Source organism: Rana temporaria, chromosome 6 (assembly GCF_905171775.1).
Source record: "Rana temporaria chromosome 6, aRanTem1.1, whole genome shotgun sequence".
Lineage (NCBI taxonomy): Eukaryota > Metazoa > Chordata > Amphibia > Anura > Ranidae > Rana > Rana temporaria.
In genome coordinates, this window is record NC_053494.1 from 72,965,424 (window position 1) to 72,980,339 (window position 14,916).

The following is a 14,916-nucleotide window of genomic DNA, read 5'->3' on the forward strand; positions in this document are numbered from 1 at the left end:
ATCATGCACTGGTACTTGGTTGCTGTTAAAATTGCAAAATATGCTCCCCAATGCCCCCCATTCTGTTTTTGTGGCTGTGGTGGTCTGGGAACGCACTTACATATATTCTGGGATTGTCCGATTGCAAAAAAGTTCTGGAATGAAATTTTCCTCATGGTATCTAAAATATTTAAGATAGCTATCATTCCAGACACGACTATTGTGATTTTAAATATAATTCCCTGTCGCGTTAGGTTATTAAAATACTGATCTGTTAAGCCTGGCTCGAACCTCGGAGTGCCCAAGACAGGAATCATTGGGCTAAGATATGTCGACATCTTAGTATTCCTAAATATCCTTTTAATCGCTCGGAGCATGGCGCCTATTGTGGGGTGCTTCTTCACACCCTGTGGTAGGTCTACATCAGAAAGCCAAGCCATTCCTTCCAGGGGAATGTCAGTCATTACTTGTTCCATATGTATCCAAGGCTTATCCTTCTGATGTGCACACCAGTCCACTACCCGTGCTAAATGTGAGGCATCGTAATAACCCATCGTATCTGGGAATTCTACTCCTCCTCTCTCTTTCAGTAGGGTCAATATGTCCCTACGTACTCGTCGATTGTCCTGCCCAAATAAACTTAACAAATCTAGATCTCAGATCTCTCAGAAACCCTAGGGGAAGTTTAATGGGTAAGGTCTGAAACAGATAAAGCAATCTTGGCATTACGTTCATTTTGATAATATTAATTCTACCGAACCACGTAAAGATCTCCTTATCCCACCGTTGAAAATCTAATTTGATCTGTCTTATCAATGGTGCAAAATTCAGTTCAAAAACTCTATTTAATTTATTCGGTATCTTAGTCCCCGAGTAGCATACATGGGAGCCTGTCCACTTAAAAAAAAATGTGCCGCTAATTGATGCTGCATGGGGATATTCACCTCCACGCCCATCACTTCTGACTTACTGTAATTCACCTTGATGTTGGACAGGTCCCCATACACTCGTAGTTCCGATAAAAGGGATGGCAGAGATATAACTGGAGAAGTTATCGAGAATAACAGATAACGCAGCTACTTTATATTCATCTCCCTTTATTAAGATGCCTCTAATATCTGGGTTGGCACGTATAGATCTCAAAAACGGTTCGAGAGTAAGGGGAAAGTGGGCATCCTTGCAGTGTTCCGTTCCATATAGAGAAGGGTTCAGACATTATATCGTTTATCTTCACCCTTGCTGTAGAACAAGAGTATAAACTTGTGATCCAATTCTGCATCCCCCTTCCCAGTCCTATGTGTTGTAGCATGGCTCTCAGGAATCCCCAGTCTACCCTGTCGAAGGCTTTCTCTGCAACTGTCGATATAAGCACTAATGGGTTTTGATGAAATTGGGATAAATATATGGCGCTTAGGACCCTTTGCATATTTTCTCTACCCTCTCTGCCAGGGGTAAACCCTACTTCATCCGGATGTATTAAGGAGGGGATATAAATCAGTAATCTATTAGCAAGTATTTTCGTAAGAATCTTCAGATCCACGTTTAACAATGAAATTGGACGGTAACTAGCACATTGAGCAGGATCTTTTCCTTCCTTAGGGATTACTGCTATATGGGCCATTAATGTTTACGCAGGCATCATTTGTCCTTCTCGTATTGAATTAAAGGCAGAAGGTCTTGTAATAGAGTAACATATATCCATCAGGTCTGGGGGACTTACCAGGTTTCAATGATTTAAGGGCCTCTAAGAATTCCTCTGTTGTAATTGGGTCATCTATGCACCCTGCGCTTTCTTCAGACATCCTGGGCATTCCTGAGGCCAGTATATATTTCTTTGCCCTCTCTCCTCTACTAGGGGTCTCTAACATTGATGATTGACTTTCTAACTGATATAGGCTAATGTAGTAATTTCTGAATGCCTTTGCAATTAGTTGTGAGGAGCTGACTAAAGTGTCTCCTTGCGTTTTGATTCTTTCAATATGGTCCCGTGCTCTCGTCTCTCTAAGCGCTTTTGCCAGCATCCTGCTAGGCTTATTTCCATATTCATAGTAAGCCCGCCTACATCGACTTAATTTGGCTTTTGGTTTGTCCATTAATGGTAAATTTAGTTTGTCTCGCAGACACAACAGCTTTTCCTCAATCTGCTGCATCTGTGATTTCTTATGCGCAGTCTCAAGAATGCAAATCTCTCCCAGCAGGCGGTCTAGCTTAGCGTTCAGAGCGCGTTTTCTATGTGCTCCTAAAGATATAAGAATTCCTCATCTATAGCATTTGTGTGCCTCCCATCTGCATAATGGAGTTGTTTCATCTGAATCATTAATTATAAAGAAGGATTCTAATTCCTGAGCTATCCGATTCTCATATTCTGGATCTTTTAGGAGTGTTTCATTGATCTTCCATTTCCATTCCCGAGGACCTGTCTCCCCCCATTCTATGATACACTTAATTGGTGCATGATCTGACACTGTAAATGAACCTATGGAGGCCTCCCGTAGGCACAACAATACATTCTGAGCTAAAATAATAGATTCTCGTGTATGTCTTGTGTTTTGCAGAAAAAAAAAAACTAATCTCTGTCGTGTACATGTAGGGTCCTCCAGCTGTCCATCAGCTGCAGGTCCTGCAGAAGTTTCTTTGCTTTGCGTAATTTTGCACTAGATAAATGGGAAACACCCTTTGGAGGTGTCTAAAGTGGGTCTAATGCCATGTTCAGATCGCCTCCCAGCATTAGATCCCCTTCTTTGTTTTGGTATACCAAATCCAGATACCTTTCCAAGGCAGAAACTGGGTCCTCGTTTGGTAGGTATAAGTTCACTAATGTAACCTTTTGCTCATTCAGAAATCCCTTTACTATGAGAAAACATCCTGCATCATCCGTTATTACCTTAGACTCTTTCCATAATATCTGTTTCGCAAACATTGCTAATCCATTTTCCTTTGAGGTCTGCAAGGCACCATGATACACTGTAGGAAATCTTTGATTCCCCAATTTTGGCATTTTGGCATTTCTAAAGTGTGTCTCTTGTAGAAAAATAATTTGTTATTTGAGTCTCCCCAATTCAGCTAGCAGTTTAGAACGTTTCTCTGGGCTATTTAGCCCCTTTACATTATAGGAGGTTATAGTTATTACCAGTCATTTTGACCCCTGTCTATTGACAGTCCCCCAATCCAGGTATCTTATGAGGTAGAGGGAGCAGGTAGGGTAGGGAGGAGTGGGGGGGGGGAGGCTGAGGAAAAAAAGAAAGAAACCCCTGTATCTTAGGGTCTGGTCACTCGTCCAGATCCCTAAGTAATTAATAAATTCCACGATCGCAGGCGCCCAGCTATTCGCGAGACAGCCTGCTATTCGCTTAATAGAAACAGAAAAAAAATTGAAACGCCTCCGACTTCCCTCCACTTAGAGGAGAGGCGTTACAAATGGGGCAACTGTATAAGCAGTGCGGAGAGCTCCACTGTGGTATCTGTCCATGTGCACCCTATAATTAAACTAAATTCCCCTCCATAGATCCCATCCCCCCCTCTCATCCAGCACCCCTCTGTGCATGTCTCTCGACCTTAGCAACTCCACAGAAGGTGAGAGAGGGGGGAGGGGTGGAGAATCTCAGGAAAAAAAAAAGGGAAGAACACAGACACACCCAATCACCCTTATTCACCAACTCTCCTTATTGCATAATGATATTTTACTGGCCATATCCATCATACCGTAATATTTCTTATTGTAACATCTTAGAATAACCCTTCCAACCCATAAAAGATAGCCCTAAGAAAAGAAGAAGGGTTCCCAATCCACCTGTCCAAGTCCATGTTTCTTATTTCCTCATCCGAGGGCTCACTCCTCTCTACCTAACCCCCCCAAACCCTATACATTTATATTTCTTACACTCAATTTAGGCTCTTTCTCCAGATCACCACAGCTGCAAAGCAAACCATTGCCAAAGCTTGGAAAACCAATACATTAACCGCTTCCCGACCGCCGCATGTAGATATACGTCGGCAGAATGGCACGTACAGGCACATTGGCGTACCTGTACATCCCTGCCTTTCCGCCGGTCGGGTGTCCGATCGGGTCCCCCCCCCCGCTACATGCGGCGGTCGGATTCCCTCGGGAGCGATCCGAGACGACGGCGTGACTATTCGTTTATAGCTGCTTCGTCGCGATCGCTCCCCGGAGCTGAAGAACGGGGAGAGCCGTATGTAAACACGGCTTCCCCAGTGCTTCACTGTGGCGCTGCATCGATCGAGTCATCCCTTTTATAGGGAGACTTGATCGATGACATCAGTCCTACAGCCACACCCCCCTACAGTTGTAAACACACACTAGGTGAACACTAAATCCTACAGCGCCCCCTGTGTTTAACTCCCAAACTGCAACTGTCATTTTCACAATAAACAATGCAATTTAAATGCATTTTTTGCTGTGAAAATGACAATGGTCCCAAAAATGTGTCAAAATTGTCTGAAGTGTCCGCCATAATGTCGCAGTCACGAAAAAAATCGCTGATCGCCGCCATTAGTAGTAAAAAAAAAAAAATTTATAAAAATGCAATAAAACTATCCCCTATTTTGTAAACGCTATAAATTTTGCGTAAACCAATCGATAAACGCTTATTGTGATTTTTTTTACCAAAGATAGGTAGAAGAATACGGATCGGCCTAAACTGAGGAAAAAAAAAATTGTATATATGTTTTTGGGGGATATTTATTATAGCAAAAAAGTAAAAAATATTGAATTTTTTTCAAAATTGTCGCTCTATTTTTGTTTATAGCGCAAAAAATAAAAACCGCAGAAGTGATCAAATACCACCAAAAGAAAGCTCCATTTGTGGGGAAAAGAGGACGCCAATTTTGTTTGGGAGCCAATTCGCACGACCGCGCAATTGTCTGTTAAAGCGATGCAGTGCCGAATTGTAAAAACCCCTTGGGTCATGTAGCAGCATATTGGTCCGGTCCTTAAGTGGTTAATGATCTCTGAAGCTAAAAACAGAATAAACCAAGCAATGATCCTTTCAAAATCACAAGCCATAACCAACGATACTATTCAAAATTTTGAGAAAATATGGAATCCTTGGATGACGTATTTTCTTCCTATGATCCCTGACAATTCCCTATTAAGACCTTGATATACTATAATACTATAATATTATACACAATTATCTAGATTCAGAAAGAGTTAAGCCGGCGTATCAGTAGATACGCCATCGTAACTCTGAATCTAAGCCAATATAAAGTAGGAGCCTCTGGGTAAGGTATGTAAATACAAATATTGGAAGTACCATCATCCTGAGATCATATAAGATATTTTGGGTCTGAGGTCCCCGAACCAGAGAACCAAGGGGGGAGGAATGGGCCAATTAGGACTATCGCGGTACAGGTAAAAAAAAGGAACAAGTGAGGGTATATTTTAAAAGAACAAAAAATAAATTTTATTGAAAACATAGACATGCATAATCACACAATTAAAATACTCATAACCTATGACAACACCATATTGAGGAACCCCCGATAAGGAGAAAGACACGATGGGTTGAGGGTTATGACGGTCTCAACTAGTTTCGCGGAATATTCCGCTTCCTCAGGAGAAATTCTAAAAATTATTAAACAATCAATTAATAATTGAGATACATATACAATAACAAACATCATTTAAATGGGGAGGTGTCGGGCTGAGCTGCTCACCTAGACAGGTCCCGCCAAGGTGGAAACAGCGGGCGTAACCCTACAGGGTCCCATGCGGTAGCCAGGGTGGACACATGGAGGGAATGTCCTGCTAGTCTAATATGTATGATATAAAATATAGATTAAAACTACTGAACTAGCCTGATGCAAGGGAGTGAAGTGAGTATTGAACACGCGTGAAAAAATGGGGGATTGTGTATGGTGGTGGAAGTGAGGTAGTGAGTGCAGTGAGGGAGAGGGAAGGGGAAGAAAGTGAGGAAGGAAGAGCGGGGTGAGGGGGGGGGAAAGATAGGAAGGGAAGGGGGGGTTTTGGGGGATAGGTGGGGGAGGGAGGAAGGGGAAAAGGGGGAAGGAAGGGGAGGAAAGAAGGGAGGGAAGAAGGGGAGAGAGGAATGGGGAAGAAAGGAAGGGGGGAAAGGGAAAAAAAAGGGGGGGGAAAGGGGGAAGGGGGGGAATTCAGGGAAGAAGGGGTGGCAAGAGGAATAAAAGGGGAAACAAGGGAGAAGGGGGGGAAAGGGAAAACAAAGGAAAAAGGGGGAAGAGGGACTTGGAAAAGAGGAGGGAAAGAAAGGGAGGTGTGGGAAGGAAAGAAAAGAGGCAGAGGTGAGGGTAAGAAGATGGAAGGGGCAAAGATGGGGGGTGAACTGGGTAGAAAAAAAGGGAGGAGGGGGTGGACTCACTACCTCACTTCCACCACCATACACAATCCCCCATTTTTTCACGCGTGTTCACTACTCACTTCCCTCCCTTGCATCAGGCTAGTTCAGTAGTTTTAATCTATATTTTATATCATACATATTAGACTAGCAGGACATTCCCTCCGTGTGTCCACCCTGGCTACCGCATGGGACCCTGTAGGGTTACGCCCGCTGTTTCCACCTTGGCGGGACCTGTCTAGGTGAGCAGCTCAGCAGCCCGACACCTCCCCATTTAAATGATGTTTGTTATTGTATATGTATCTCAATTATTAATTGATTGTTTAATAATTTTTAGAATTTCTCCTGAGGAAGCGGAATATTCCGCGAAACTAGTCATGAGACCGTCATAACCCTCAACCCATCGTGTCTTTCTCCTTATCGGGGGTTCCTCAATATGGTGTTGTCATAGGTTATGAGTATTTTAATTGTGTGATTATGTATGTCTAGGTTTTCAATAAAATTTATTTTTTGTTCTTTTAAAATATACCCTCACTTGTTCCTTTTTTTACCTGTACCGCGATAGTCCTAATTGGCCCATTCCTCCCCCCTTGGTTCTCTGGTTTGGGGACCTCAGACCCAAAATATCTTATCTGAATCTAAGCCGTCGTATCTTTAAGTGTATTCTCAAAACGAGATACACTTAAATCTAGCTAAGATACGATGGCCTGCGCCATCTATCTTAGCTGCCTATTTAGGCCAGCCGCTAGGGCCGTGAACGCTGATTTACGCCTAGAATGCGTAAATCAGCGAGATACGCCTATTCACGAACGTACGCTTGCCCGTCGCAGTAAAGATACGCCGTTTACGTAAGGCGTTTTCAGGCGTAAAGTTATTCCACCAAAAAGCTGGCCTAGCCAATGTTAAGTATGGACGTCGGTCCTGCGTCGAATTTTGAACATTTTACATCGTATGCGTAAGTCGTCCGTGAATGGGGCTGGACGCAATTTACGTTCACGTCGAAACCAATAAGTCCTTGCGGCGTAATTTGGAGCATGCGCACTGGGATACGTCCACGGACGGCGCAATCCGCCGTTCGTTCAAAACGTCATTTACGTGGGGTCATGGTTTATTTACATAAAACACGCCCACCTCTTCACAATTTGAATTAGGCGGGCTTACGCCGGCCCATTTACGCTACGCCACCATAACTTAGGAGGCAAGTGCTTTGTGAATACAGCACATGCCTCTCTGACTTACAGCAGCGTAGCGTATATGCGATACGCTACGCCTGCACAAAGTTAAGCCAGTCTTTCTGAATCTGGCTAAATTACTAAACATGAACATTTGTCTTCTGTACTAACTTAATATTCTTACAATATAGATGCTCCGGAGAACTTTCTTACCCTAGGCTCTTTTCTCTTTCTTACCTTCATTCTTTCCCTTTTACTATTACTCTGTCCTTTTTTTCTATTTCCCTATTTTTTTTGTATTACCATATTTAAATGGTAATGTATTATACATAGTGTAAATACTATATTTAGTTATTACTTGCAATAATAATACATTTTTAAAGTTGTTATTGAATTAGTTGATTTCCAATTATCTTTCCTTCCAAAGTGACTATATATTAATTGAATATGTCTGGAACTAAGTGTATGAGCACATATTTACATATTAAATTGTTCAATTGTTTATATTAACTTAACATTTCATTTTCGAGTTGATTACCTTTTTATGTAAAATATCTAATCTTCAGATATGTATAATGCCATTCAATTAATTATCATATACTTAACTAATGTTACCATTTGTTGTAACTATTTATTACAATTTTTAACTGTCTTTATTATTTAATATTCAATAAACAAAATTGACAAAGAAGGCAGACTCCACTTCTTGGTAAACTGCTCCTCCATAGGATAAAGTACTTTAAACTTCCTAGGAGGAGAAAAATGCTTATCTGGGTGTTTCCAGTCTGCGTAAATCAGATTCTCCAATAAATGATGAATTGGAAAGTTCACAAGCAGCCTGTGGGGATTTTAACGAGCCCAGAGAGGAGACAGGTGATTCAGTTAACTCAGCAGAGGGTAATCTGAATGTGGAGCGCACCGATTCAGTATAATATTGCACCTGTAACTTTAGAACCTGGGAAGCAAAAAAAAGGTCCCTCCCCGTCCTCATCCCCAGATTGGGCCTCGGCCTCCTCAGATCTTTCTGCAAGGAGATCTAAAACAGCAGGAAGATATCTGATTCACTTTTTGTCCTTTTCTGAGGACTTTGCAATTAACGCAGCGATTCTTGTTTAGGGCTGTCGCCAAAGTGTCTTCAGTGAGGCTGCTACTCTTGATAGAGGTAATGGCTCATCCTGTATGAATACATCAGGTATTACAGGAGATGGCGGTCCTGAGCAGGCGCGGCTAGAGCCTTCTGTCTTTGACTGCAATGCTTTTTTGCTTCTAGTCCCAGAACCTCTTCTTTGGGAAGACATATTACCAATCAAAGCCAAGGTACCAACAAATGCATATACTACTGTGGTAGTTTAGCAATGTACATATAAGTATGCAACTAATAACTAGGGATGAGCCGAACATACCCGCGTTCGGTTCGCACCAGAACCTTCGAACAGACCGACCGTTCGCGCGAACATTTAGAACCCCATTGAAGTCTATGGGACTCGAACGTTTGAATTCAAAAGTGCTAATTTTAAAGCCCAATATTCAAGTTATTGTTGGAAAACGTCTTTGAGAACCCGGGTCTTGCCCCAGGGAACATGTATCAATGGAAAAAAAGTTTTAAAAACTGTATTTTTTTCTGGAGCAGCGATTTTAATGATGCTTAAAGTGAAAAAAAATCAAAAATTCTTTTAAATATCGTACCTGCTGGGTGTCTATAGTAGTGGCACGTGTTTAGAAATGTCCCTGCACAACATGAGATTACTCTCAGAAAAAAGTAATTTAATACTGCTTGCGGCTTTAATGTAATGTTTGGTCCCTGCAATATGGATAAAAATCATGGAAAAAAATAGCATGAGTTTCCCCGCCACCACTCCCCCCAGGTCATTACAAGACCCAGTGCCGATCCTGACCTCCCTGGGGCCCTAAGCAAAATGACATGGCACATTAAAAATGAGAAACTGGGGGCGCTGACGACAGTGACATGTCACATTAAAGAAAGTTTAGAAACGGGGGGAGGGGGTGTTCTGCTGTCGGAAATTACTCAGCCAGCGAGTTTAGAAGCGAGGTGAGGGGGCGAAAATGACTTCTCACCAGGCGGGGCCTCTATTAATTTGGGGGGCCCTTTGCAGCTTTGCGGGGCCCTAAGCGGCTTGCATAGTGAGCCTATAGGGAGGATCTGCCCTGACAAGACCCTTTGGCTCTATATACTTTGAACAGCAGTATACAGGAGGTGCAAACAATATAAGGACTGTAGGTTTGTTAAGAATCTGAACGGGGGGGCGTGGCTACCAGGCTTTCTGCATGGACGTGTAGGCAGAGAGCTCCGTGCCAATCGTAGGGAAATCTACTTACCGAGGCTCCGTCTACGGCTCTATCCCCTCCAGATCGCTCCACCGGATCGCCCAGCATCCCGAGATGGCTCGCAAGAGGAAAACGGCTCCGCAGGTACAGAAGCTGTCCCACTTCTTCTCCCCGGCGTCCCGCGGCCTAGTCCAAGATGGCGCCGGCGGCGCCTCGCCGTCCTCCTCCAGCGGCTCCGGTTCGGCCCCAACGAGTCCTAACCTACTTCCAGGTGAAGCACATAGGTCCCCTGAGGTATCCTCACCCCTGGTGCGCAGCCCAGCGAAATCCAAGCCGCGGCTTTCCCCTGAATGCTCCGGAGGGAGAGTGGACATACTGCAGGACTCATTAAATGACACCAGGGAGCTGGCGGCACCCATTAACTCTTTCCCCACTGCTGATAAGCCGCTCTCAGACACCATGTTGAAAGACATGCTGGTGTCCCTCCGCAGCTCCCTCCATGCGGACATGATGGAGTGCATGAGGGGTTTTAAAGCTGATGTGCAGGAGTTGGGGGGCAGAGTGGACCATGTGGAACAGAAGATGGGGGAATTTGCCTCATCTTTCAACTCTTTGGTGGATGCCCATAACGACCAGGAGGATGAACTGGCTTGGCTCAAAACAAAGGTCTCGGACCTGGAGGACAGATCCAGGAGGAACAATGTTAAGATCCGCGGTGTCCCTGAATCTGTCCTCCCCCACCAACTGCAACAATATGCACAGGACCTTATGAAGTTGCTGGTCCCCGACCTGTCAGACGCTGATCTGGCTATTGACAGAATACACCGCTTGCCTAAGCCGTCCTACCTCCCCGAGAACATACCCAGAGACGTCTTAATGCGGGTACATTTTTTCCAAATAAAGGAGCGCTTCATGATGTCCTTCAGGAAGAATAAAAACCCGCTTCCCCAATATGATTCTGTTCAATTGTTTGCCGACCTCTCACAATACACAATGCAAAGACGAAGGGCTCTTCTTCCGGTCACAAAAGCTCTACGCAACCATGACATAGTCTACAGATGGGGCTATCCGGCCAAACTCACCGTCACGAGAGACAACCACTCATCCGTGGTCAACAACCTCGCAGAGGGCTTGGCCCTCCTACGCTCTTGGGATATTGTGCCGGCGCAGATTGATGGAGACCAACCCTCTGCCTCAAAGGTTTCTACCCAGGACTCATGGCACAAGGTGACCCACAAGAAGAAGAACAAGAAACGTCTCTCTTAAGTGCCTCGGTTACCTCAACAGTTTGATACTACATGCTACCCTACTAACTAACTTTGTTATTTTCCCCCCCGTGTTAAATGAGCAGACCCCCTGCTCTCAGATTCTCAAAAGAATCTCCCTTTTTACCGTTCGACTTGGTTCTGATCGAACTTCTTTGCTGTTTAATGACCACTAACCCATGTGGCATTGTTTTGTTTCTCTTTTCTTTTTTCTTTTTTGTTCTTCCCCTCCCCCTACCTAGAGATGGACTTCACCCCATGGACCAGGACTTGTTGAGATCCTCGCCTCCGAAAACAACACCTTGGCTTTCATCCCTGCTACACCAGCTTCTTCAACCTGAGGTACTGTTACATCTTCACCCCACGTTGCTATGGTTCTTAACGTAATATCCTTTAATGTGCATGGGCTGAACCACCCTGCTAAAAGAACTGCTCTGTGGAAAGAGGCTCAGAAATTACAGGCGGACATCTTGTGCATACAGGAATCCCACTTTTTATCCTCTAACCCCCCTTGCCTCAAACACAAAAACTTTCCCCATGTGTTTTGCGCCTCAGCCCCCAATAAGAAGCATAGAGGAGTCGTCACGGCCATAAGAGACTCTGTTTCGTTTAAACTAGAAGAGGTGGTCTCCGACCCAGCGGGCCGGTTTGTGATTCTTGTGGGGGAGTTTAACAACCACATGTACACTATTGCTAACCTTTACGCCCCCAATGCCAATCAGGTCAGATTTGTCAACAAAGTCTTTAAGAAAATAAGTGATGTTAAAAAAGGTAATGTTATTGTATGTGGTGACTATAATATGACGGTTGACTACAGTGTTGACACTACATCTAAATCCAAACGCCCCCTCCCCTCCCTACACCCTGCTCTTCTCAGAGAAGACTACTACGATGTTTGGAGGTGTCAACACTCTAGTGAACGGGACTACTCCTTCCACTCGACCAGACACAATACCTACTCCCGTATTGACATGGTCCTTGTCGACAAGACTCTTCTCAGGGCGGTCACCTCCTCCGCCATCCACGACATCTCGTGGTCTGACCACGCACCTGTCTCCATTTCGCTGGCGGAGGGGATGACCCCTAGTCCTGCTTACATCTGGAGAAAAAGAAATTTACCCCACGGGGCTTTGGACAGCAAAGGTATAAAAGTGTAACAAATGTAATATAATAAAGCATGGTTTATTTTATGGTTGTCAATAACATACATTTTAAATGCAATAACAAATTGAAAGAAAACCCTTTACGGATCTGGTGATACAATACATATTCCACAATATTGGACAAATGTATACAACATTGCTTTATGCTGTGTGATGTGCGTTCCCCGACGCGTTTCGACCTCTAAGTGGTCTCTTCAGGGGGATGGTTGATTCTACAAAAATATACATAACATAAATTTGCGATCAAAAAAGTATAAATATAAATCACATAAATTGACCCAAGAATAAGGTTTACCGTTAACGAATGAAGTGGGTTTTGTAATAACCAGAGATGTGCAGAGCCGTTAGAAAATCCGAAGGGAGCGCCACCCACAACCCCATGGGGGAGAGAGGGAAACCAAAACAGACCCCAGGGGGGTTGCAAGGAGCCGCACAGTGGACGCCCTCCGAGGATCAGGGGAGCCGGTGCCTGCAGAGTGCCCCCAATGGGTTAGCCCTGTGTAATTGAAGAGAATTAGAAATATTAAATCATAGCATATTGTGCTAAAGTGTAGGATTATCTGTGGGTAAGGCATGTATATAAAAAAGAGGGACTGGCAGCAGGTTTGTAATTTTATCTGAAAAAAGCAAAAAAAATATTTTTTCCTTTTTTCTTCTTTATTGAATTAGATCTACTCATTGATGACCCGAAGGGGTAACTAGTCAATAAATAATGGTCAGGAATTGATGTGTATATTAAGGTACTTAATATAAAAATAGTATAAGAGTGCTCCAATGGCAGACAAAAGTGATTAAGAGACTTTATTAGTCTGGTAAAAGGTGCGTGTACAAGGGTGGGGATGTGTGAGACACATTACAATGTGTATGTTACGTGGACCATCAAAGAATATGTGGATACATATGGTGATAGTAAAAATGTTGGAAATATATGAAAAAAATAAATAAATAAATAAATAAAATAAATAAATAAACAAGAAAACAAAAAGAAGGGGGGAGTGAAAGTTGAAAAATCAACATAGGAGTGTAATAATAAAAGGGTGCTGTTACCTGATAGGGGATTAAATGGATAGGAGTAGGTAAAGTGTGGGCTTGTAGAGCTTGTTGTTGAGTATTCAGATCTAGGCTGCAGACAGTGCAGGGAAGACCCAGGCTTCCAATGTTGGAGGAGATGAAAGGAATGAACTGCTGTCCATGCTCAGCTGCCTGGAATCAAGACTTGACTCACAGGCAGACTGTCTTTTATATGCCAGTGGGCGTGGCCATGAATGGGGGCTTAACACTGCTGTCCATGCTCAGCTGCCTGGAATCAAGACTTGACTCATAGGCAGACTATCTTTTTTATGCCAGTGGGCGTGGCCATAGGTGGGGGCTAAACACATGCTGGCTCCAGGCTTCCCCATAGATCACGGAGATGACGTAAGGGCCGCTACACGAGCAGCCCTGGTGCGGCTCCCTCGGCGCTCCGGAAGGTCAGGGGACCCCGACCACTGTCGTCACCCCCGTCGCAAGCTGCATGACGTCGTGGCGAGCCGCGCACGCCGGCGCCTCATGCGCGCGCATCTGGAGAGCAAACGCAGGGGTATTCCAAACTCAGGCCCAGGTGAATGCTATTACCAAGCAACTGAAAGAATTCTTTGAGTTGAATGAGGGGTCAGTATCTGACCCGTCAGTCTTGTGGTGCGCCCACAAGGCCTTCATCAGAGGGATTCTCCTCCAAATTAGCGCTAGACTGAAACGCCAGAGAAATCTGAAGATAGACCTTCTTTTGAAGGAAATCAGATCTTTGGAGGTGCAAAATAAGGCCTCGCCAACTCTAGCCCTGTCAAATAAACTGGTCGGCCTTAGGTGCGACCTTCGGCGATCACTCCTAGAATCACATGACAAATTTGTTAACGCCCTGAAACTAACGTGCTACTCCTCTGGGAATAAGGCTGGCAAATTTTTGGCACGTCGCCTGAAGGACCAGAGAACTCGTACGAAAATTCCTTTCCTCCGCAGCCCACTTAACAATAGCAAATTGTATGACCCGAGAGATATTGCCAACTCTTTCGCAGACTACTACTCCGCCCTGTATAACATTAAAAAGGATAGCTCCACCCCACAACCCTCAGATCAAGACATACAGAACTTTCTAGCTGACATATCCCTCCCTGCCCTGTCACCTACACAACTCAATGCACTTAATGCTCCCATCACATCTGCAGAGATCCAGAAAATCATATCCAAGATGCCCCTAGGTAAATCCCCTGGCCCTGATGGCCTACCTAATGACTACTATAGAACGTTTGGGGAGATCCTTGCACCCTCACTGTGTTCAGTCTTTTCACAAGCCATGGTTTCTGCTAGTCTCCCTCCTGAGATGCTTTCCGCTTATATTGTCACAATCCCCAAACCTGGTAAGCCTCCCGATGTTCCCTCAAACTTCTGCCCCATTTCATTATTGAACACAGACGTTAAGCTATATGCCAAGATTCTAGCCCAGAGACTCCTGACTGTCATTCCTTCCCTAGTTAATCCTGACCAGTCTGGCTTCACTGCGGGAAGACAGGCTTCAGATGCCACCCGCAGGATCATAGGGGTTGTGCAGTGCGCTTGGGCCTCTCGGACGCCTTCTCTGCTCCTCTCTCTGGACGCGGAGAAGGCGTTCGACAGGGTCCATTGGAACTATATGTCCCATACCCTAACTAAATTCGGGTTCCAAGGCCCCATTATGTCTGCT

The 14,916-nt window shown here is 44.4% G+C and overlaps 1 protein-coding gene and 1 long non-coding RNA gene across 2 annotated transcripts in view; both read right to left on the reverse strand.

Annotated features, from left to right (window-relative positions):
* Positions 1–14,916, reverse strand: part of SNX29 (sorting nexin 29) — a 1,289,390-nt gene that overhangs the window by 225,666 nt on the left and 1,048,808 nt on the right. The gene's annotated exons all lie outside the window — the stretch shown is intronic.
* Positions 12,198–13,726, reverse strand: LOC120944477. The gene is made up of 3 exons (XR_005750389.1): positions 13,245–13,726; positions 12,493–12,693; positions 12,198–12,409 (listed from the first exon to the last, which is right to left on the reverse strand). It is a non-coding gene; the product is annotated as an uncharacterized LOC120944477 (long non-coding RNA).